Genomic DNA, 23,561 nt, shown 5'->3' with positions numbered 1-23,561 from the left:
AATCATGTGTCTGGCGTCGCGGGCAGTCGCCGTCCAAATGATGGTCAGATTATAAACAGGATCATGTTTCTTGGGGACAGATCAGCGGCGACACAGCAGCTGTGGCCATGGTGTAATGTTATGGCTGGACACTTGAAGGAAACCCGCCAGGATCTACACCTCCAACAACTCTCACTCTCTGTTCGGACCTTTTTAAGCTTTTAAATCGCAAAATGTGCATCACTCTTTAAAGCCTGTGATGGATCATTAGCAGCTCATGCATAGACAGTAGACAGTATACTGGAGGGGCACCAAATGGTTCCATTCATTTTTAGGGATCGCCTCTCTAAAATGTAATGCTTAATGTAATACTTACAAGCTGTGGGAATAAATGTTGACAGACCAAACACTTATCCTATCATTTCTTATATAATGAATTAACTTAGGCCTGTACGTCAATTCCCAGAACTTTTCTCTACAATGAGTTCCAGTATATCTTTACTAAATAAAAGCTAAATGTGCTAAATAAATGGATAACAAACAAGAGACCTTCATTTCCAAAGTTATAGATTATTGTCCTAGTTTTGCTGGTGTGTTAAGTTTCTTTCTAGTCATTTTGTTTTCTTACTTTGCCGTGGTTTATCCACCGACTGTAATTTAGGCATTGGTAGGCCGCTCTGGAGACGAGTGTGTGTATAATTACTGAGTGGAATAGCTGTGGGACTGCAAATACCCAAGAGCTATACACAGAAAGCAGTGATGTCCAACACCACAAGCCCATCAAGTCTCATTAGTCTGTTGAGTGACCTACTGGGACACATTGGGTTCATATCTGTGGACTAAAAGGTTTTGAGCTTTAAAACCTTTTGAAACATAAGCCACTGTGGTAACTACGGTAGGAAGATCGTCCTCCATGGTTTCATTTTAAGAAGAACATTACCATTGATTTGAGCTCATCACCTGAAACTGTTTCTATAATGGAATGGCCATTTTACTCCCCTCAACAACATGGGAATTTTCCACACTGGGAGAGTTTTAATATTGTTGACCTCGACAAGACACTTGTTTGTTTGTTTATTTTTTGTAAATTCAATATTAAAAGACATAAGATAAGTTGCATAAGTATACAGGAATGTCGATGAGTAATCTGTCTCTGTGTGGGCTATTTCAACTATCTCATAAAATCAGTGTGTAGACAGCACTTAGGCTAGATGACAAAGCAATCAATGTCACTAGAGAACGAGGTTAAAGCATATCATAAAATGACATGAACCACTATCTTTGGCCTTATTAACAAAAGAAGGGTCATTTGGCTAGGCCTTTGTCCTAAAAGAAAGGTCCTGAAATAATAATAATAAAAAAACAAAACAATAACATGAAGAAAAATGTAACCCAGACAGTGTAATGGAAACACAAAAGGAAGGAAAGAAAAACACAAACAATGTCCTCAAAGAGCCCTGGCCAGGATGCAATTAGTCACTGCCTTGGCATAGACAAAACAAGTGTCTAAAAACAAACGTGTCACCATCCTTCCATAGAAAAAATGCCATGTTTCCATTTCATTCATTTAATTTCAGAATGGCATTTTAACAGAGCTTTTAAAGATCTTTTTGTGTGTGTGTGTGTGTGTGTGTGTGTGTGTGTGTGTGTGTGTGTGTGTGTGTGTGTGTGTGTGTGTGTGTGCATGCACGCGCATTTGTGTGAGGATGGCAGGAGAGAGTGAACAATCATTGGAGATAAGCCGACTATGGCCTCAAGGGTCCTGACCCTGAAGTGGTCACTCAGACTGAGACATACTTACATGATGTCAACAGATTAAGCTCCTTAGCAAATCTATTTAAAGACCGGACCCAAAAGTCATCAGATAGACATTTTCTGTGCAGCTGTTCCATAAACCAAGATTATCAGCTGTTGAAAGCTTAATAATACATACAATTCCAGAAGTTTCAATAAACACTAGGTGCAATATCAATGCGAAACATTCAATTTGATTCAATAAAGAGAAAACAAATACCTCTTAAACAAAGAGACAGAATTTCCCGGGAGATCTAACATAAATCTCAGTCAAGACATAGCTAGCCTGAAACCCAACTGACAAACAGAATGACCCCTCCAAAAAAGGCAGAATTCGTCGGAATTGACGAAATGGAGCCAAGTTATTTTAGTGTTGCATTTCTGTGGTAAAAATGTTAAGAGGGCAGGGTTGTGGTAAGAAAAAAAAGACTTGGGAATCAAAATAGGAGTCTAGATATAAGTAATTGTGCTTTAAGTGAACACTGTTTTTCACAGCTTCTAGTATTTCTAGTACTCAAGTATTTGTGTTCGACATCAGCTAAACAAGTAAAACAAGTTCACATTTTAACAGTATATTATTCAGTGTATTAATACCAGAGTACAGAAGAATGATCACTAATACTTTAGTGTAGCCGTTTAATTAGGTTCAACAGTGAACTTAAAGTAAATTACATTCATAGTCTTCTTCATTTTAAAGTTTGGATCAAAGGGAATCATCGAACACTGACAGTCTTGATGAAAATAATGCTTTACTTAAGCCACTACAAGCAGAAGAAACTTGATACTTTTGTAAACCCTGCAGCAGCAGTAGAGCATTACATCAGCTTGTGCAAAGTAAGACAACTTGTCACTTGTTGTCTCCCGTTCCCAAACCTCCTTTGGGACAACAAAATAATATATGCTCGACAGCCAACCACAGACCACACTGAGCGTAGCTTTATGGCACAGTGAACCGATTCATCTCGATACATTAATAAATAATGAGGCTATTCAGATTTTTCTCAAAGAAAAAGCGAAGGTTGATATTGCATACAACCATAGGACCATTTCAGCATCTGAATCGGTATTTCCTCTGGGATGCACCGAATCCAGGATTCGGATTCGGCCGAATATTGGGCTTTTTGATGGGGTTCGGTTTCAGCCGAACCTTAGAAATTTTTTTTCACCGAACTGAACCCTACGCTTGCACTACGCTGGTCGACGTAATGACGCCGCCGTTGATTACGGGAAGGTGTTTACGTAGGTGAACCTAGAGCTGGGCGATAAGGAAAAAAAAAAAAAATCGAATATCACGATATCGTTGACCAAATACCTCCATATTGATATTTCGGCAATATTGTAGGGTTGACAATTGGTGCTGACAAAAAAATTTACACAATGAGATTTTGGATAAATAATCATCATTAATGTGTATATAATGACTAAGTGGATAAAGGCAAATAATAGAAAAGCTAGAACAGTCTGGTAAGTCAAAAAATGACATCACTTTACTGTAATCCAGCCATTAAAACCAGAGACAGGTAACACTTATGTCATATGACGATATTATATGACAGAATCTTAGGCAGAATCTTAACCAGTGGATTCGGTATTCAGCCGAACCCCAAAAATCTGGATTCGGTACATCCCTAGTATTTCCATACAAGCAAGAAAATCAATTAAACCAAGTTATTTTCTTGGTTTCGTTTCGTCTACCTTGGTAAGGCCCAAAAAAGTCCTACACTGGAAAGGTCAACAAGAAAACTACTTTCCACCATGATGGTCTCATCATTCAGTTACAAAAAAATGCTGTGATAAAAATTGTGTGAATTTGAAATTCAGTCCTAATCCACATCAAGGTGTTTTTAAGGATTTAGACAACACGGAGGCATGTGTCAAAATCCTTGCTGAGGCTACTTCTTAGTTTCAGTGTTAAAAATCCTTCAATGCACACACACATCAGAAAGATTATCCTGCTTAGACAATGGCCACTTGTAAAAAATGTTAAACAAGAACATTCCCACTTTTTTGTGGATCGTTTTGGACAGGTTTTGCGAAAAGGTTATGAAATAAAAGTTAGCTTTCTTATGATTGAGTCGCTGCAGTATTGTTTCAGCATACTGCCGTGGTTACATGGAACTTTGTGGCCTGCATTTGAATTTAGAACAGCGAATAACCCTGACTACTCAACAGTTTAGGCCATGCTCTCCAGCCAGTCAGAAAGACGGTGAGTATTTAGCCAAACCATGGTTTAAATCCAAACCAATACTAAATTTACTGTATGTAATGCATTACTAAAACATGAGAAACACATATTTTCTGACAGCGTAGTGACAAACTAATAGTTCAACTCAAATAGGCTAAGCCTTTCACACAAATGCAAAGCTACTTCCGGTTAGACGCGGGCCATTTTATAAGGAATAATACATCAGCTCCCTGTTACTGTTCTACCACCACATTACTGACACTAGTTGAACAACAACCACGTCCAACAGAGTCTCTGCTATCAGCCTTGTTTGTTCAACCTTGCCATTCATTAGCAGACCCCCCTCTGGCTGTATGAATGGATAGGGGAGGTCAATACACTGACCCTGCGTGCCCACTCACTGCCCATACTGCTAACAACAGAGGCCCGTGTGTTCTGCAGATTGCATCACAACCCCACTAACGAGCAGAGCCATCGGCCTGAGAGCACTAATGCAATTATGCAACACAAGCCCCGGTACTGTGAGTCCAGGCTATGGGGAGAAGAATTGGATGTGACAATTCGTGGGTTGGTTATCTTACCATTTCTTTACAGAACTAAAGATGCGTTCACTGTATACTGCTCTGATGTTCACAGAGAGGAAGAGAGAGATAGAAAGAAAAAAAAATAAAGATATGATGGACAAGCATAGAAAAATGGCAAATAAAAAAAACACAGAAAAAGATATAGATCCCAGAGAGCATGAGAGATTACCAAAAGGAATAAGTCTGAAGAAGCAAAAACGGAGTGAAAACAGAAAGGGGTCAATATTAGCATGTAGTATTATGTAAGCTGTCTGGCTAAAGTCGTCTGGGGACACAGCATCGCCAGTAAACAACACCTCTAGACCTGCCACTGTTTTATCTCCTCCTCTGCAAGATGTGTACACTACATGTAGAGCTCCGTGATAAGACTAGTGATTACAACACCATATAACCCCAGGCTACAAACTGAGACAATCACAACAGAATAATATATGTCAGAGTTGCAATGAAATGACAGGATACACAAACAGAGGGACATGGTGTTACATCGTGCTGGACGCCAAAACAATTACGAAGATGAAGCTCGAGTTTTTCCTGACTAGACATTTTGACTTAGTGTTATAGCCGGGCCCCACTTATGGCTTCAGCTTTTTCACATGGTGTAGTGAAGGGACAACTGTTGGTCACCTCGGAATCCCAAACACTTTCAGTTTAAAATGTGATGTTTTTCCTGTAATGCTCTCAGGTGACAGTAAACCAAACCACTACATTTTACACTGCTCACAAAATAATAAGCGCAGGCTCCATCGAAGCAACAAATTAGGGAACTTCCTAAAATGTTTAAATGAGGGATGGTCGTGGGATCCATGGTAAGTAAATGCTACAATTACCACCTAAAGCGAGTGACTAAAGGATCTACAGTAAGTAGGTAGCATAGCATAGAGAAGGTCATAAAAGACAGCGAAGAGGTCGGAGATGACACCGAATAGGTCAGCTTTTTAATTGGAGTTTTCCAAATCAGGTTCATTAGCCTGACAAGCCAGACCCACATCAAGATGTTGGGTCTGGGAACTCACTATTGGCAGGGCTCAATCCGAGGGGCGGGATAAACGGTTGTCTTTCAAATTTCCTCTGCACGCAATAGGATAGCGCTACAACCAAGCAGGGCAACGAAATTTAAACTTTTGCCATATCCGGTCGGCCAAACTCCGAACACATCTTCCTTTTTTAAGAATGACTTCAGTGCCGCTCTTTGTTCTTTTCTCAAAGAAAAGCTTAACTCCAAGTCTTCCAGAGTCGCGGCCAAAGCCGATTTGAAAGACCGCTGTTCGCCAGCAGCAGCAGCCATAAGCCCGCCCTCCGACTCCATACACGATGTGATTGGCCTGACCAGAATTTGGTTTTTCCAGCTTGCAAGCCAACGGAGAGTTGCTAGACCCCCTGGCTGCAAATTACATTTGCTGCCGCTAGGGTGCGTCTAGATTTCTAGGCTACAGGCTCATACCTTTGAGAAATAATTGTCATGACAAATATTGATTTAACTGCCCTACAGTATAAGCCAGTCCAGCATAACTGAATACCTAAATTAAATGATAGTCCCTTTACAAGTCTGAATAATTTTAAGAATTGTCTTTTAGTCATCAATTTGAATCCAATCTGGTACCAATTCATAAGGCCTAAGATATTGACTGAATGTGGCACTATCTGACATTTAAGAGGCCTGTCTAATCTGTTGTAAGAGGCCTAATGGAGAAGAGATATTCAGGAGAATGCAGGACTTAGCTTCTTCAAACACTGATAGTAAACACTACCATCTAGAGAATAAGGAGGTAAACACTGCTTATTATTAATCATTCTTGTGAGGAAATTAGTTCTGTGCAAAACGCAGCTCAACAGAAAGAAGAATGGGTGCCTGAAGAACAATATAACCATCGTGTAAACAGAATTGATAGCTTAGAGAAATAATTAGCTGAAAATTACGTGCATTTTCCCAGTTTGTTAAAGATTATGCATGCTATTTAACATTTTCTAAATCTAACGACGAAAACAAACCAAAACATTTTGAAAGTAGTCTGTCATTTGACGCAAGGGGTACACTAAAGCGGAATGGCCATCCGCTGCGGCTAAGATTACATTCTCCATACATAGTCTGGATTCCCCAGGTACCAGTGTTAAGTGTCGAGCATGGAGATAAGAGAAACTTGATTAGCAGGGATGCTATATTTACTATTAGGCAGGACCTTTTACCCTCTAAGGTGGTCCGGATCATCGTGAAAATCCATCTGAGGAATCTTTACGTCCTCTGGGTGAAAGGCATGAGGAATAATTGTCATTTTACATTTTTTATTCCTACAATTCACCAGGTGGTTAAAGAGAAATGATAAATTTCACCATCACAAATGGATACACAGGAAGTATCTCAGAGAGATGACAGTTTATATGTTTATATTAATTCATTGTAGGTTTGACAGTGAGTTATAACATCTCAGTCGCTATGCAAGAGACTCAAAATTTTGAGACTCTTTGTTTGGCTTCGGTTTCCATGATGGCCATTGAACAACACTGCAATTATTGTAGCAGCAAAAACCTCTTTCCACTGAAAACAACTTTGTTGATGTTAATGATAACGGGCAATACTGCAACTAATGTAGGAGTCAAAATATTCTCAAATATTTGTATAAATACCTAGTCATCTTTAAAAGGTAGTTTTCATTTCAGACGGAGAAAGAAAGATGCCCGTTTACTGAGAGCATCACACATTCACATGAGACTGTAATTCAAGAGCCTTGTGTTTGCAGTTATTCCATCAAGGCAATTTTTTTAATCTTTGTCTTTTTATACATCAGGTTTAAACAAATACCCAGTATAAAGAAGGAATGAGAATAGGGAAGGCAAAACAGAGTGACAGTAACAAGGGAGTTACATTTTTCAAGCCGCTGAACATGAAATAATAGTATTTCTGTACAGCTCTGTTAAGCTCCTGGATTTGTAGGACACATACCTCAAAACATTCTGTACTTTATTGAAGACATATGAATAAATAAATAAAAATTATTTTGGTCTCTCTCCCAACAGAGTAAATACTCTCCAGACCCACATCACAGGTTATACAGATCAATAATCAATAAGCAATCAAGCCATCTCTGTCCCAAATAATGTAGCTTATGACTGACCAAAAAGCTTTTACGGGAGCGCTGCAAAAAAATAAGGCTTTAGTGGGACTGGAATTAATCATTATTTGTGCATTAATAATGTCACATTTACCATGGAAAAATGGGGTGTCCTGTGTTAACAGACAAAGTGCCTCCCTGTATGTCAGGTCGGGCAGAATTGAACCAAGCGAACCAGTGCTACGAATAGAGGCTGGGAACCACCCCTTACTGTGTACCCAAGGGTCAAGGTGACATTCCACAACACCTCCGAGACTGGCCTAATGGAGGGATTGGAGCATGGCTTTTGTTGAGTGGGAAAGAAGAAACCATGAAAAAGGGTGTAACAAGAGATGGAAGTATGTAAAAGGGACAGAGGGAAGAAAATATGATTCCGGGGCCAAATAAATGGAAGGTAAGAGGTATAAGGGAAAGAGGACAGGAAGTTTTTGGGGATCGAATCACGAATTTTCTCCACATTTAGTCTATCAAAACACAAAAATATAAGATTTAGATGAACGTGTGAATTTCTGTTGTATATACATTTCCTTTTTACTTGAAAATAAAAGTCACTTTTATACATTTTCTAAATTAATCTAGGGGTGATGTATACAACTTTTCTATCCACCAAGCTGTAATCTAAGTTATTTGCTGATGCTATTTCTGAGGTGACAGCGGTAGCAACCGCCGTTTTATTTGACACCACTTCCCTCTGTCCACTGTCACAAAAGAAAAAAGTTCTACTCTCGGTCTATAATTGGTGGTTTTGGCAGAGCAGATAAAAAAAACAATTCCCTTTCGGTGTTTGGGTTGTAAAATCTATTTAAAGCAACAATGTGTTTTGGAAATGTAGACATATCACAAAAGGAGTAGACAGCAATATGTGATCTGTTAGTGTGTGTGTTGAAACACAGTAAATCTCTTTCAAGAGTGAGGAAGGTAAATTAAACCTGTATATGCTAATCCATTATTTAAATCTTCAATCTCAATCAGGTCATGTTTGTAAATGAGAAGTTGTTCTCAAACAGTTTACCTGGATAAATAAAGGTTAAATAAAAAAATCTACTTTCAAAAACTGGAATTTAATAAATAGTGTGTTTTGGCATGAAAATGCACATGAGCACGTTATTTCCCGTTGGGATGCAACCCTTTCGTCTGAATATCTTTCGTGACATTTACCAAAAGCCTGACCGCTCAACCGGCAGAGAGCAGGTGCAACAGTCCATCAAGCAGAGGAAACTCAACTCTTACCGTCATAAAACCAAAAGACTGGAGACTTGCTAAGAAGAGTCAGGTATAGGTGAGGCGTGAGCCCAAGTGCCTGCCCTCTTCCTCTTCTTATATTCTGATTTGCTTTTTCGTCTTCTTCCCTCCGCTCAAGCATAAGCCTCTCCTCCCGGTCAAGCCTTATTCCCAGATCGTACCCCGTTTAATGCCTGGGAAGCACAGAGACAACAGAACGAGGAGAAAGTTAGAGAGCCAAAGAGTGGGAGTGACGGGGAAAGAGAGTTCCCTGTTTGGGTGAAGCAGTGATCAGATACGGCTATTTTCAGACTCAGGCATGCTCGTCTATGAGACTGGAAAGTTACCCCCAAGTGGAGATGGGTGGGGGCTAAGTGACAGGGTTGACTATCTCTATTTTACCACACGCACACACGTTTGCATGCATGCATACCACACAGTGCGCGCACACACACACATATCCACACAAAGACACACTATATCTATACACACATTCACATACTGTAAAAACACCAACACAGTCATGCACATTGTAATTGTATGGTTTAAAATGCATCAGGTAGGTACACCTCTGACTAGATATGCATGGTTGAATGAACTAGGGTTAGGATGTCAGTAGGAGAGAGCAGACAGAAAGGGGCGTTAGAGAGCCTCCTCTCGCCCATCTCTCCTCCGGGGCTTTAATGTCAAACAGCAGCCAATGTCGTCAGTGCGGGGCTATGTCAAGTGGACTACTCCGCACGGAAACGGACAGGGGTGTCAAATTGTTCTCACATGAGACTCTTTCATTTTCTGTTGCCGACACTTTGATTGCCTGCGAGGGTTCGCTCAGAGATTTGCAAATGCACATAGGTAAACATGGAGAAGCAGACACACTGGCTCTTTCTATTTTTTATCACTAATAACCATGTGCAGTCAGTGTCATATCAGGCTGTAAATATATACAGACTAATTATGTGTCCACTCACCTGTGTCATTAATAATCAAACTGCTGTGTAATCCATATGGGAATGTATATTTGGAAATGACCACACACACAGGCTGAATATACACCGGAGAGGTCAACCAGAGGCACCTCCAGACCCCAGACTCCCCGCTATTCCTAGAATGATGATGTAACTACTGCTATTAGCATCTCATATTTAGAGCCTGGATACCTAAAACCAACCAGGCAGGCAGCTACTGTGCAATATGCTATTTGGATCACTTCCACCTACAGTACTCCCTACACACCCATACGACAATAAACAAAAACAGGCACAAAAATCAGCAACTAACAGATTGCTGTGTAGTAGGGTTCAAGAAGAGTTCAGCACTCACTACAAAAGAAATGGTAATGTAGCATCACGGGTAGCAAGGGAATGCTTATATGATTGCAGACTTATTTTTCTCTACAAAAACAGATATTCCAACCATGACTATTACAGTTAGTGATGTTGCCTCCTGTTGAGTTTTTTCCTGCCTAATTTCAATTTACCTACATGAAGCAGTAAGGTGACATCACCTTACTTAGTCCAAAGCATTTCTTAGGATGGGTTGCCAATAACTAAAAACAATCACTTGTGTCGGTCTACATCTTAAATAAACCCATTATTGCAAGCATACATAAACTATTTGTTAGTTTAGCTAGGTCAAGTGTTTTAAGCATGTAACATATACATCTACAAAAGTGAAATACTAAACTCATGAACACGCTCAGTCAAGTGTCAACGTGTTGCCAATCTTTAAATCAAAAATGGATGGCCTTAGTTGAGATGTCCTGGATCAACACTATCTATGTCCACTGTCATCGTGCCAATGATGAAGCAGTAATGTAAAAATCCCAGCTACACGTGCGCAGATATAGCTCCAATGATAAGTAGTACTTCTGCAACCATGTCCATCAAACCCCGCACCGAGCTTCAGACCTTGTAGTTTCGGCACACTACAGCGATTGGTGTGACAGCAGACTTGATCAAACGGCAGCTGGCCCCCAGAAATTTCTGATCACGTGCCAAGGATCACGGAGGTATGGCGAGAAGGTGACAACTGACAGGTGCTAATGATGTAACCTCGGGGCCAGAATCAGGAAAGTCCCAGGAGACCAATAAAGTATTGGTTTTATTATCTACTTACTTCATGCATTATCCTTTAACCCACATGAGACTTTAGGAAAGATGACCGACAGGATCTCCATCAGCAGTAATTTTACAGTTCTGGATCACATGATCCCTCGTGCATTTAAAAACTAAAATGTGACTTTGATATGAAGTTGTGCATGTGCAGGAATGATTTATAAAAACAATTGAAACCAACATGACACAGCAGCAGCAGCAGCTTAGGAATGATCTCATTAAAGTACCAGAGCAAACTATTTTTATAGCAACTGACACACGCTCACGCTCAAACGCACCGACACTTTGACCTATGAGCCGCTCTGGACTACAGTGGCCGTGTCGACATGGTCTCGCCCGTACAGTTTCAACACCTAATTCATTATCAGCTTCTGCCATACCCCGTTAAGTAAGTGGCAGGTTATAAAAAGCAGGAGAACTGTACATGTACACATTAGTAAGCGTCACTTACTCAAAATCACTTAAACCCGGGAGCGGCTCTAAAAAGGAAAAATATATCCACAAATATATTGCTCAATAGAGACAGTACCACCGTTTGGTTGCTTTGGAACGGCACACGAAGCAGAAGAACATGAGCTACATGCAATTTTTAGACGTCAATTATGAATATGGAATGAATTTATAATACATTTCAAACCATAATCTCAAAAGGTTTAAGCCTCTGTTGTCAAACAGGAGCATCTTATTCCAGACAGAGTACGGTTTATATAAAAAATAAATAAATACATACAGTCATTGAGTTAGAAAATTCCCACAGAAACTCTCTTAAAGCTCTGCAGTACAACGCACAAAATGACATATTTGACTTAATGTCATTAAATATTTTAAGTATTCATACCTTTTTCTCTCGTAGTCAACTCCTACTGCTTAAAGCTTTAATCCAGACCTTCCAGAATAGCCATTGTTTGATCTATGACGGGCTGCATAGTACAGCAGCAAAAACAATGTGGTGCTGCATGTCTTGTTTAAAATAAACACAAGTGATAAAAATGACATTGTTAAAATGATGCATGTTTCTCCATTAAACATTTGTCTAACATCATCTAGACTAAAGCTGAGCAGACTGCATTTGCAAATGTGACCTACCTGTACTCAAGGTAGTCTTCTAACCCTTTCCCATAGCTGGATAGACTACTTAATACATTTGCATTGAGTCGCTAATTAGTTGTAGGCCTAGTTTTAAGCATGTTTTAATACTTCACTGCTTAGAGCCTTTTTTTTTTTTTAATTCAGCCTTTTTATCTTGTGCGTTTGTTCTTACGACCACTGAAAAGGATACATAACATTTTGTATTTATTTTTTTTTACATATTTTATTAATTATATATTTTTGAGTTTAAGATATCAAACTAAATTATATAGTACTACATGGCTATTTTAAAAACTGCCGTTTGACACTGCACGTTTTGCAAACATTTCAGTATAACTAACCCACTTTAGGAGATTTTGGTTGTCTAAAATGATTTCTTTTTTTAATTTTAAAACACATTTTAAATGAAAGTGCTCAAAAATAATGTGCTTATGATAATATGCACTTTCTTCAGTGTACTTTTTTTCTTTCCCTGCCACTAAAACAGTTATTCCTCCACATCTGATCATTATAAATGTGTTGTGCACAGTACAGTGTGTCCATCTAATCCAGACTGTGTGGCACATGAGAGGCACAGATTTGTTCAATGAGAAAGCTCAGGGAACAAGCATGTCCTGCAAGCGGCCCCTATTATCAGTGAGACTAAGAATTAGGCGAGCTTTTCACACACCACTTGAGCCATGACATCAGCCTCTGAAGAAGGGCAGAGAGAGGGGAAGATGGATGAGGAAGACACAAAAATAGAGGGCACCAAAACAAAGAAATAAACAGGCAAAGAAAAATGAAAAGGAGGGTGTACGCGCGTGTGAGATAGAGAGAGATTACGAGAGAAATAAAGTGAACTATAAGAGTAACCCCCTGTTACATTCCGTACTTTCAGGAGAAAATGTATCAGTCTCCTATTCCCTAATGGCCTGTCTTGATCCCCTTTCCTTCTCTCAGCCACGCCAAACGCACGCACGCAGCACGCAGCACGCACGCACGCACGCACGCACGCACGCACACGCACGCACGCACGCACGCACACACGCACACACACACACACACACACACACACACACACACACACACACACACACACACACACACACACACACACAACACACACACACACACACACACACACACACACACACACACACACACACACACACACACACACACACACACACACACACACACACACACACACACACACAAAACTGGCAGATGTAACAGAGACATACTTTCTGGCTCATTGGCCATCAATCAAGTCAAAAAGCTATGATCGCCCCATTAAGTGTGTATATTTAAGCTTCTATGAAAGGCTGTTTATTGGCGCAGCGGGCCCTCATGAGACAGATAGCAGCCAACTGTTGCTCGTCATATTGCATCTGTGTCGCTTCCTCTCCCCTAAACACAAGTATGCAGTCATAAAAATACATAGAATACTACGTCAAAGATACCATCCAGTAAAGCCTACACACCAATACACGCACGCACACACGCACACACGCACGCACACGCACACACACACGCCAGGTAGGCCACACTGGGAGTGGTATGAGGTTCCCGGAGTGATAGTGTTACACTGTGTGCATCCTGGACACATCCCCACTCACTGTTCACCCAGCATTCAAATTGGACTCACAGCTGCCATCCAACGCTGCTGGCCTTTTTTCTTTTCCTCATTACATCATCTCTTTATATCAGTTAGCAAGCAGCGCCAAAGAAACACAGGGGCTGACTATTCCTTACTGCTTTCTGTCAAATCTAGGATATGACATGGCCAACACCTCAGTCTTAAAATATGACATAAAATGCACTACTGCAGTAGCCTACTATTCAGGACTATTCATCCAAGCTCTCTCGATAAGAGACTGACTGATTTAAAAGGTGCCCTGCCACACATAACTCTTTTTACTTGTATTTTTTTTAATAGGTTAGGTCCATATGTGTTTGTGTTATGTTGTGAATGTGAAAATCAACTGCTACCTCCTCTGTCAGCTCTAGCCACTGAAAAGAAATAAGCAGAGAAATCAGGCCAATTACAAATGTTGGTCAGTCTGACGTCGTGTTGCCTGAGCTCATTACTATTCATGAGCTTGACCAATTGCGCTGGGTAAAGGATGCTGCTAGCCAGGCTCTTATTGGCTAGCTGTTAGCCAATCAGTCAAGCAGCTTAGCTCATTGAATATTAATGAGAACTGGCACAAATCGAGCCGAGTCTTCCTGCAGACTTTCTATACCACGCTAAAATGGCTTGAAACAAGGTAACCAAGGCATTTTTTCCACAAAAAAAAAAAAATGATATAGAGTCCATGGTAGAACTTCAGACATTACCGCAAAGTAATGAAATACGTGTGGCAGGGCACCTTTAAATATTGAATGGCAGGCGAATGCAACAAGCAGATGTAGGTCTAATGGTGGGTTAGTTTTGATAAATAAGTAACTCCACAGGGTCCAATACAAAACTCAGAGTCCTGTTGTCTAATAGATCTATCTGGTAAAGATAAACCTGCATAACAGACCAAACTAAGGTCCCTGTATAAACAGTGTTTTCATTATTACACAAACAATTATGTGCTGCGCTGTAGAAGTGCAAGCAAACAATAGAGATTATCCTAAGCATTTGGGATGTAGGTTAAATATGGATATCTCAATTCACGCTTATTACTATCAAGCAGCGTGTTTGTTATTATAGCCTACGTCTCTCGCGGACTGTCTTTAGGCTTTTACTCATGTTAAGCTAGATTTCCACAGCTTAAATGGTGTGTTTGAGTATTTAACATCCTCCCAGCCCTGGCCGCATCTCCCTTTAATGCACTGGAAACAGCAATCCACTGGAATGCACTTTAGTGCAAACAGAGGCGACCTTACCGCATCCTATGAGCTGAATTTATTTTTTCCTACTCTCGCCGATTACAACTACATGTTCATTGTTGCTTGTAACGCACGTAAAACACTAAAAATAGCCTGCTTAACTCATCAAAGCACAAAATACAGCTCGGGTTGGATCCTCTGCAGCTGCTAAAAGCGGCGCGGAGGGAAAGATAATATAGTCTCTACAACAACACTGCTGATACGGCGTGTGTACCTACCTTAAAACGAGTGTCGCCTCACTCGACTAATTCCGCAACATATCGTCAGGTTATCAGCCTCTTCCATGTGTTAATGACTGAAGTCCTTCTCTGAGTACACACACAAACACAAACGCAGTGAGCTACAGCGGCTCGGAAGCTAGTGCGCTGTGTCCGTGTGATGAAACTGTACACCTGTTTTCAACGCGCATGGATGTTGCCGGTGTCGGTCAGCTAACTGAAAGCAACTCCCTTTCTCGGGGGGGGTCACAGGCTCAGATAGCAATGCGGTGAAGAAGCCCTGTCTGTCCACCTTTCTTCACGACACAAACATCTAGCTAAGGAAGAGGCGACGCGGCATGTCTTCTCTTTGACTACAAGCGCCAAGTCGCACTCGCACCGCGGTCCCACAACACAACTCTACCGGCTCTCCAGCAGTATTCGCGTCTTTCCAAAAATGGACTGAACCTGCCTCCTCCTGTTCCCACTTTTATTATTATTGAATGATACCGTAAGCTTCGTGCGCAAAATGGCCTCTGTTATTTTCATTCAGCAACAGTCTACCGCGAGCTTCTCATTGGGTCGTCGTGTAGCCATGGCAACGCCCGCGGTTCAATCAGTGCTCGCGCAGAGGACACACAGGAGGCCTGTCTGTGCAGTTCACTGCTAACAATAAAGTGCCACTTTGCTTTATCTTCTACTTGCAGTAGAAAAGTTTATGGAGGCTAGCTACATGCTGTGTGTTAATGGCTAGAACATGATCATAATACAGTCAGGATTATTAAATCATCCACCGACCCATGCTGGAAATAAAGCTAGAGCCAACATATGTATAGTTTCCCTGGCAGCATACCATGTTGTCATCAAAATGTTTGAAGGCATATGTTGAGCTATTAATAAATGACAAGTAAGTTATAGCTTGACGTCCGTTTGACGTAGGCTTGTGTTTTGAGGATTGGATTACAAATTCTTGCAAAGAATTGGAAAAGAGAAACCTCAAGTTAATCTGCATATGGGCCAAACTAAGCATAGCCTACACATAGCTTGCAAGTCTACAGTGTATGAAGATAATTAAAATTTAGGCTAAATTGAGAGATTATCTAGAGCGTATTTAGGTTAAACAAGAATATTTGGCCTATAGCCTATAGCTACTACTACTCAAGTTTATTATTTTGTTTGTAGAAGGTAAGTTGTTGCTTGAGTTCCTTGCAGATTTTTGCAGAGACAATCTGCAAAAAGATGTGAATTTTCATATGATTTAATAATAGGATAGGATTAAAAATTGCAGCCTACAACTACATTGCTGTGAGTTGTTTTGGATAAAACAGTTTCTCTAGTTAGCTTAGTACCAACCATTAATCATTGTGGTGCATGTACACAACACATGTTTCAGTGTTAACAATGCAAGTGTTGATTTTTCAGTTGTTGACAGAGAGCTGACATCATTTGTGGCAGCGAAATCCTGCAATGATCGGAACGTGTTAAACTCTGATAGGTGTGGATGTATATCATCACTGGCAAGGTGTTGGTTTAAAACTCACATTTTAAATTAAAACTGACATTTTTGCCCTTGCTGTTTAAACACCAGAAGTTGAATTATGGTTTTGTCTCTTTAAGTGTTGCCCTGTAACAATACTGTATTTGTTTCAACTCTGTCTTCATTAAGCAAAGCAACTGGACCGTGTCTTAATTTTTGATGGCTTAACTCGGGAATTCTCCCTCTCTGTCACACACACAAACACGCCAAGCTGTTAAATTATTTACAGACGGGATGGTAGCCCTTTATAGTCAATACTGGGTATCCTGTGAGCATGGTAGAAAACCTTTTCACATTCAATGCATTGTTTTGCATGTTTCAAATGAAATTGTATGAGTCATCTGTGTCGATTTTGGTGTAGCAGAAACAACAACAAAATATATCTATCCATTTTGCAGTAATTAATACAAATGTGAAGTCTCCGTGCAACATCAGAGACATAGATCTGCAGACTTGGAGTAAAAAAAAAGCAAAAGCAATAGCCCTATTGCTCATGAATTCTTAAAACCTTAAGGGCTGTTAATGGTCTAGTGAGTTGATATGGAATCATACACAGAGCAAAGATGTGACCCTTTCACTGTATGAAAATGTCAGTTAAGGTATGCATCCATTCTTATGTAAATAAGTCTGACAAATACAATCCCTTTTGAGCTTACGCAATAGTGTCAACTCTTGTTCACCTATTCGTGTTCCTAATAGCTTTGCGATTATGCAAAGCTAGCTTGTATCATCAGCATAACTTGCACTGCTTTATGTAAATCCTAATAATGAAACCACTTGCACGGAATGAAATTGATAAACAACATTGTTTGCTGAAAAAATATTTTATGTAGTGCTTTTAATCTGTAGATTACCTGGTTTTAAGTGTGTATAAAAAGTATTCACTCTAATTATGTTTCTAATTGATTTTCCTGTCAGTTGATTTAGTACAGTGAATTTTACTGACCACATTTTACTTTATTGCTGCAAGTTGAGGGAACTTAGTGTGACTTATTAACATGTCCTTTTGGATATGAATAATACTTTAAGTTACATTGACAACAAATAACTAATCAACCATTTTTAAAGCTGCAGTGTTATTTTGTTGTCCACACATGCATAAAGAGCCCTTTCTTCTGTCAACATTAAAGGTGTACAAATTTAGACCGTTATTGATAGCTGACCTTTCTGAAGTGTCAGCGAGACCACATCTGTGTGTGTGTGTGTGTGTGCGTGCGTGCGTGTGTAAACACATGCATGCATGTGTTTCGTCTTTTACCACTAGCTCATAGGCAGCCCTTACTGAATCTCACTGTTGTCAAGTAGGTGCCTTTTTATAGGTGGTATGTTATCCACAGGAATACTCTTAGCAATCCATTCTGACGGGGCCAGGGAGGATGATGACGATACATTATGTCTGGTATGCAGTGGTCCATTGGTTATACAGGTGCAGGCTTGCTAGGGTGGAGCTTAAGACGTTACGACGCATTACAGAACAAGACTAATGGCATGTCTACACGGGAGGTGTTTCAGCAGTGTTTTTTTCCGTCATCCATCTCACACACAACAGATTTGCTTCTATTTTCATCAATACAGCTGTCTACATAGGCTGTGTAACAGCTTGCATTTCACTGCGCTATATATGCGCGTAACCAGAACCCGCGTCATTTTTACACTTTAAGTCTATTTTCTTCTGTTTTATGAGCGTAACAACAGTGATTGTGTATTCAGCTGAGAGAAAGTGTATACAGCCACGCAAGCTTCTCTGGGAGGCTGTACTTAGGCAGCATGCTAACATGCTCACAATGACAATGCTACCATGCTGATAATAAGCAGGTTAATGTTTACTACTGCACCTTCACAACCTTTTTCTAAACTTAACTAAGCAGTTGTGTAGCCTAAACCTAACAAAGCAATTTTTATGCCTAAACCGAACCAAAATGCGATTGTTTCACAATGTTAAAAACCGCAGCTGTTACGTTTAGGTATGAGGACGGAAACGGCTCCTGTGGGTCGCATTTCCTTCCACCACTAGGGGCGCTAATTTATTAAACTCCCATGGGTCGTATTAGAAGGTAGGATCAAACGACCTATGTGGTCATATGGTTTGGATGACTTGTTGGTATTTAGTCATTAACCAAAGTATTGAAAAGTTAAGGACTCACCAAAATGTTGTACTTTTTGGACTTGTACTTGTCCTCCCAAATAAATACCATTGTTGTCTAGCGCCGGAATTTTGTATTCACCTTTTCAAGACAATTCCGTTCTAATTTGATTTGCTGTTGGGAAGGTGTTGGGGTTTATTTACATGCATAAAACGTCAGGAAATTACGTGTTTATACTCAAATATCCTTTAGGGGTTGGTGGTGATGGTGGTGGGGGGTGGGGGGTGCTACTGTGGAAAGCTAGATACACCCTTGATTGCAAAGACATTAAAGAAAAAAAATGTACCCTCATGGTGGCGCTAGAGTAAAAGTAAGGGGACAGAAGTAATTAGGCTTCAGCCTCTCTGGGCCATGAGTGTCTTTATAAAATATAATGGTAAAACCATCCAATAGTTAAATAATTCAGTCTGGACCAAAGTGAAGAACAAACAACGGACCAACTGACTGAAGACTGACATTAACTTTAACATCCATAGAGCCATGCCACTATTGTAGCTAAATAGACAACCAAGATAGCAAGGACTCCTGGACTGTGTCACTACATATAGTCACAGGAATTTGTACCAACCCCCTCTGAGAGCCCAGAACGGGCTTTAAGCATAGGTAATAGAGGAGCCACCAGCATGCACAATTCATCTAGCGGCGTCAAGTGTTGACGTGAGTTGAAGATCCGAAAGCTGGCCTTGGATAAAAGCTATACTGAAGCTGGCCATGGTCAAGAAAGCGCTACATTACAATCCACACAAAGTATCCCTACCTGTGCCAGAACTTCAGATGCAAATGTGCAATAATGCTTTCCATTATAGTAGTTCCCTTTTAGGATGGCAACATGAACCTTATCTTAGAGGGTGTGACATAATCAAGCATGTGTCAAGCTTTTATGGCCACGGCTGCCTATCCTCATCCACATCATGCCTGCAATTATCTAATATCCAAACCCTAACATATACTACCACCACCCCTCCTGCCTTCACTTAGAATAGCCCACAATAAAAGGAGCGCAGGCTGGCACATGGATCTTGTGAGAAAATAACTCTTTTATCTGAGCAGTGGCACTCGCTCACATATTTCCACTGATGCTTTCCAAAGAGATCCACATTTGGAACAGCTGATACTGAGGTTCACTCGTCTGGCCAATGTTAAAGTGGCACAGTGGTGCTGAATGAGTGGATGGCATATGAGTGCATGAGGACATTGTCTGGCAATGACATCATGCCACTTCCACTTATATTTCAGCCTTGCTTTGATGTCTGAGAGCTGACCAGGTGAAATGTCTAAGCAAATCTGTGAGAAAAACAATGCTGCTGATGTAGTAGTGTAGTAGTGATGTAGTGTTACATTTTCTATTAGACTCCTTTTCACTGCATTCGTTCCTGTTAGTGAGACGTCTATGATCATGATAAGTATCATTGGCTCATGCAAGGGTCAATCACTACCTTACAATGGAGCGAAAAGAACAAAATACTGAATTCTGTCAACCAACCATCACTCAACCACCAAAATACAAATTGCACTTCATCTAACCCAAAGCTCTCCCTGGCCTCTGGCTTCCTGCTGTGCTATGTCAATCAAAAAGAGACAACATAGCCGAGTGAAAGTGCCAGTGTCACTCATGGATCTTCATTTTGTACATAAAAGCTGGCACTGCATTGTTATGATGGATGTTGGGGAAAAGCTGACATGACAGAACAGATACAAATGGTGGAAGAGAGAACATGAAGGATAACAGAATAATAAATGACAGTGAAGGACATAGAATAGCAGAGATGGTCAAGATAAGAGTCATAGGCTAAATTATCCTACAGCTTATACAAGTTGACGTCATCATTACCTGTCTAGACATGATTATGGGAATCTTCACAGCGTGACAATGCATATGACTTCAGTGAATCTTTCAAAATGAAGATAATTTCTAAAAATTAACATTATACAACTGTTAATTTCCTGTTTATGTCTGTAACATCTGTAGCTGACAGAAAATAAACCAAAGCTGCATAACAGCAACACAACATGAATGACAAGTATATTGAGATGAAATGCTGGCCATGAATCCTGCTGGTGTGGTTTTTTCTATACTTCTTATCACTTGAATTAAGTGAAATGTAAATAACGTTTTGCAACAGCAGCCTAAAAAAGACCAACTGATGGATGACAGACTCAAACAACCATTTATATCATCTAATAAATGATGTAACTTTATGTATTCTACTGTAAATGTGTGTTTAAAACAACCACTGTTTTGTAATACTGTTCAATTACTGGTAATTCAATAGTGCTGAGGAGTTTGAAAGGGTGAGACTGGGGGCAGATAAAGGAGGCAAATCAGTCTTCTGTAATATTTGTCGTACATCTATTTGTCTGTATTGTATCAGATCTCACAAATACATTTGCTGACTTAGCTTGTTTAATAGTCTACAGAGTTGCTATTAATGTTACTGACAGAGTCAGTGGTCTGCCTGTAGTGGTTGTTTTAAAGCTCCACTTATCAATATTGTCTATAATAACAATGTATCTGATTATATGTTGAATACATAAATGGTCGCTCGTAGTGACAAAGTTAGAGAGAATTATCACCAGACTCTGCAGTGCTACAGAGCCTTTTAGCCTCTTTTAGCTCATTGTTTTGGTTTTATATGCCCCAAATTCCATTCTCATAAATCCCTGTTTCCAGTGACAACAGGCACAGCTGCTGAAAAAACTCTAATATGCCTGCCTGCCCAGCACCAATGTACAGACAGACAAAGAAGCTGATGAAGAAAGGTAAACAGCTAGCGAGACATATTTCTCTCACCAAAACAGAGTGATAGTATGTGAGATTTGTATTTTTCAGATTATTTCTGCCCTCAAGTGGCCAAAAATCATTAATGCATGCAGACACAAAATTAAAAACTTCTCAAAGTCATGTCCAAAAAAAAACCAGAAACTAAGTGGCATAGCTAAAACCACTTGCATGTAAAGCCGACACAGACTTTGTTGTCTATGTAAAATAGGTTTTCAAGCTGACATAACTTTCAAACTAGTGACAATATTTCACATTCAGCACATATGCACAGCACAGTATGGCATGCCTTGCTGTTTTTCTCCCTTCAGGTGAGGAGTCAGCAGCTGTCACACATTCAGGGGCAGCTCACACCAACAGAGGCTGTAGTTGTATAATGAGTCAAACACTGTAATTACAACAGCAGGAGATGAGGATGCTTTTAGGCAACCAGAGTGCTAATTTATCTGCCTATCTCACCCTTGTGCAATTTCCTGTAGTGCGAAGCTACACTAGGTGATAAAACTTAATTCTCTACAACAGCAAATGTGTCAGACTCAAGGACTCTTACACGCCAATTATATTTTCATTTAAAATGAAATCTGTCTTGCAATAACTTCAAATTGTATGCTTGATTAAAAAATTATAACCAAACATTTTACTATCTGCCAGATGTAATCTTTTACAACATTCCACACATGCCCAATATATTAGCGATACACACTGTTGCACACAGACATATCTCAACAAATACTGGATTGGATTTGGTACAGACATTCATGGTTCCCAGAGGATAGTCTAATAACTTTGACGAATGGAGGCACTAGAGGAAAAGTCATGGGGACTTTTCCTCTAGTGCCTCCATTCGGTTTTATGTGAAATGTCTCAACAATTCCTGTATGGATTGCCATGAAATTTGGTGAGACATGCATGCCCCTTTCAAGATGAACTGTAACAACTGTGACAACTAATAATCATCAAGGCCAAAATTTCAATGTGTCCAGTACTTTAGTTTATGACCAAATAGTTGCAAAAATATATGACATTCTCAACATCCTCAGCTTTACTTTGCGTCCAAGCTAATTAGCAAATGTTAGCATGCTAACACACTAAACTAAGATGGTAGTAAGATGCTAAACATCAGCAATTTGGCATTGTCATTGTGCGCATTTTAGCATACTAACATTAGCATTTAGCTTATATAGTAGCACATCTATGCCCTAGTACAGCCTCATAGAGCTGCTATGGCTGTTCCACTAGGCTTTATGTTTGAGTATTCATACTACATAAACTATGATCCATTAATAACGCAGCCCTGATACTGAAACATCTAATCTGACTCTTGGAGCTCATAACCTCATACACCTCTCTGCTTTTCCTTATCGGGGCATGGAGCGAAGGCAGAGCGACTTGCGCTTGGTATGCAACGTGTTTCCCACGTGTGTCTTCCAAATACAATTGCTGATAGTACTTTCTTTGAAACACATTTCTAATATAACTCTGCACTTCATCCATCTCAGTACCCTTCACTGATGTTGGTAAGCCAGGCCTCTCCTGTGTGACTGCTGAGTGGATTTTTAAGTGGTGTTGTGGCTGATGAAATGTTGCATAGCTGGATGCTGATGCGATGTCTGCCAGAATGCTCACCAGAAGAGCAGAAGGGACGAAGAGTCATAACCAATGTAGAAAAAAAAAGAAGAAAAAAAAAGAAATGGACTATGAGAAAGTGAAATGAGAGTGTGTACAGAGGCAAAGAGTATGTAGGGAACAATGAAAAGTGACATGACCGAGACTAAGAGCATCATCAAGAGGATGTGATGCCAGTCAACTAGTGGATATGCCAGCTGGCTCAGACCGTGTCACATGAAGATGTCTTTGAACCATTGAGGTTAACACTATCAGGTGTTCTGTGAGAAAATACACATGTGGAGTCTTGACGTTGTATTCAAAGTATCAGGTTGTTATCACATAGAGGTGTCTTCTTATA

At 40.1% G+C, this 23,561-nt stretch overlaps 1 protein-coding gene across 7 annotated transcripts in view; it reads right to left on the bottom strand.

The window, feature by feature from the left end:
• Positions 1-15,684, bottom strand: part of sorbs2a (sorbin and SH3 domain containing 2a) — a 52,230-nt gene extending 36,546 nt beyond the window's left edge. For 2 of the 7 annotated variants that reach the window (XM_039815988.1, XM_039816006.1), the window contains exons 1-2: positions 15,157-15,682; positions 8,883-9,067 (exon numbers count right to left, since the gene is read on the bottom strand). The gene's annotated coding sequence lies outside the window, so the exon portion shown is untranslated. Of the gene's footprint in view, positions 1-8,882; positions 9,068-15,156 lie in introns of all 7 variants that reach the window. The other 5 variants (XM_039816014.1, XM_039816026.1, XM_039815978.1 and 2 more) reach the window with 4 other exon arrangements.
• Between the last annotated feature and the right edge of the window lie 7,877 nt (positions 15,685-23,561).

This window comes from Perca fluviatilis, chromosome 1, assembly GCF_010015445.1.
Source record: "Perca fluviatilis chromosome 1, GENO_Pfluv_1.0, whole genome shotgun sequence".
Taxonomy (NCBI): Eukaryota; Metazoa; Chordata; class Actinopteri; order Perciformes; family Percidae; genus Perca; species Perca fluviatilis.
The sequence above is the reverse complement of the archived record's forward strand: the minus strand, read 5'-3'. Positions and strand labels throughout refer to the sequence as shown.